Source organism: Fragaria vesca, unplaced genomic scaffold (assembly GCF_000184155.1).
Source record: "Fragaria vesca subsp. vesca unplaced genomic scaffold, FraVesHawaii_1.0 scf0513155, whole genome shotgun sequence".
NCBI lineage: Eukaryota > Viridiplantae > Streptophyta > Magnoliopsida > Rosales > Rosaceae > Fragaria > Fragaria vesca.
In genome coordinates, this window is record NW_004443447.1 from 401,123 (window position 1) to 404,070 (window position 2,948).

Genomic DNA, 2,948 nt, shown 5'->3' on the forward strand with positions numbered 1-2,948 from the left:
TTTTTATTACAAACTTTAGCCGACGAAATATGGTCAATTATTCGTCGGCTAAAGTCGTAAAATAACCGACGAATTCCTTAAATTCTTCGTCGGCTAAACTCTAGACTATAGCCGACGAATTTATTAAATTCTTCGTCGGCTAAAGTCTGCACTATAGCCGACGACGTTTTTCGTCGGCTAAATTTTGGACTATAACCGACGACATTATTTCGTCGGCTAAAGTCTAGACTATAGCCGACGACTTCTACATGTGTCGTCAGCTAAAGTCACCACAGACGAGCTTTTCTCGACGAAATCTTAGCCGACGAAAGGTCGTCGGCTAAGATCTTAGCCGACGAATTAAGCTGACATGCCGACGAAAAATTTTCGTCGGCTAAAGTGCTTGTCCTGGTAGTGAGTTAGCGCGTGCTGACATATGAGATATTGCACGAAAAATTAGAGTAGCGACTGCGTGACCTTGGAGTTGCGAGGCAAGTTCAAGAAGATCGTTGAAGACTTTCCGACCTCGAGATATGACTATTGGGGGGAGAAGTGCTTCTTGGTGGGTGGCTAGTGGCAGGAGCTTCATGGCCACCCTTTTCCCATGACGAGGAGTTTCCAGCAGATAGGTACTAACCTCACTGTTTTTCATTTGTATTGTTGGTCTCGTTGTATCATGTGTTGTCTCTAACTCTTGGGTGTTTTTATTACAGGAAGAGTATGAGCTAACCGAGTTGTTGGAGTGGCAGATCAAGCTGGTTCTATGGACTTTTGGGGAGGCGAGTGCGAGGAGTTCCTACCGGATAACCTCACTGTTTTTCATTTGTATTGTTGCTCTCGTTGTATCATGTGTTGTCTCTAACTCTTGGGTGTTTTTATTAAGGGAAGAGTATGAGCTAACCGAGTTGTTGTAGCGGCGGATCTAGCGGGTTCTTTGGACTTTTGGGTTTTGGGGAGGCGAGTGCGAGGAGTTCCTACCGGATATGCTGGCTAGGGATCTATAACCATTTTTGCTATTTCAAGGTCTTGGGTATGCGTCTAACTGTTTTTTAATTTTTTTATATATATATTTTTTTATTGTTGTGTTGATTCTCAATGTAGAAAAAGGACGAGGAAGCCCTTATGACAAGATCAATGACGAGGAAGCCCTCGCAGGATTTCGTGAGGAAGGTCATCTTGGGCACCGCTTTGACATTGATTTGGAGTCTAGCGCGGCATTGGAAGTCGATCTCAGGGAGAACGACTATTTGACGCTGAATCTTCAAGATAAAGATTATACTCATACATCTTCCAGCTAAGGTCACCGCACCGAGGGGAATAGGGGAGGAGGTTGACAAGAAAGTAAACGATACCATGGACCTAGGGTATGGGGAGGAACCTGGCCAGGAAGAAGAGCAGAGGTAGGGGTTTGGTCGTGAACAAGTAATTGTGAGGAAGCTACATGAGGAGGCAACGAAGCAAGTGTGTGGTGAGCAGCAGAGGTTTGGTGAACATGGGGTGCATCTAGATTGTGAATATGTGACTCAGCTGTTGGGTGGGTCGCATGAGCCAGATTGGGTTCAAGAAGATTTTACATACCGAGATTTGCCTTGATGAGATTGATCTTGACTTCTTGAGAGATTTCACCTCAAGGTATTTTTCCTAAATAGGTTGTGCGCCTCTTAAGTAGGCCATTTCTTAACTAGAAACTATACTAAAAATATTAGGGACAAGGCCCACTAGACCTAATTTTAAGAATTTTATTCTCACTAACAAAATCAGATTTTAAAATTTTCAAGAGTCAACTTAGACAACAGAAAGACAAATATACCCTTAATGAATTAAATAAACTACAATAGACCATTATAAGAGTCTATTATAAAATAAAGTTTCTATAACCGGATTCCTACTACAAATAACATTGACCGGGCTCCGGGGCCGTTGACTGGACTCCGATGACTGTTGACCGGGCTCTGGCGACCGTTGACCAGACTCCGACTGCCGTTGACCGGACTCTAAAAAAAGGTAAGGGATCTATTGGGGGCAGTAGAGGGTTTGTCGGGGGGTATATTGGGTGCAGTAGAGGGTCTTTTGGAGGCAATATGCATGAGGTATGTCTGGGGGTCTACTGGGGGTAGTAGGAGGGTCTACTGGGGACAGTAGGAGGGTTTATTGAGGGCAGTAGGGGGTTCATCGGGGTGTCTATTGGGGGCAGCAGGGGGTTCGTTGAGGGGTCTATTGGGGGAAGTAGGGGTTTCGTCGGGGGTTCTATTGGGGGTAGTAGGAGGTCATGTCAGGGGTCTATTGGGGCAGTAGGAGGTTCGTCAAGGGTTCTATTAGGGTCAGTAGGACCTCCTATTGGGGGCAGTATGACCCTTGAACTTAACTGTGCTTTCAATCACTTATAACAGGTCCATACTAGGGGCAGTAGGATCACCTACTGGGGTCAATAGAACCACCTACTGGGGTCAGTAGGACCTCCTACTGGGGTCAGTAAGACCCTTGTATTTAAGGGTGTGCTTCAGTCACTTATAAATGCAGGTATATCTACACTTCAGTTTTTATGTAAATGCAGCTGCTATAAGCTTAAAAAAACCAAGTAATCATCCATCAAACTCAACAATCACAACCAAAACTCAACAATTACATGAATTAATGTACCTATCCTACATGGATGCACTAAAGAATTGATTTACCATTACCAATCACAACAAAAATATTCCTACAGAAATGTATGAACATCAGAAGTCTTCACATTCTCAATCCCACCTTGCTACTCCAAGCTAGCCTTCCAAGTCTCTGCAATCTCCTGGACTTCTCAATCTTGGGATCAACCACCACCGAAATCAGCGATTCCAACACCAGATCACAAACCAACCCCAAATCATTCCCCTTGTTACAAATCTTCGATCTCTTGTCCATCGGAAACACTTTCGACGTCGCCTCAAGCACAAACCTTGTCGGATCCAAGCATTCTTTAGTACATAAAA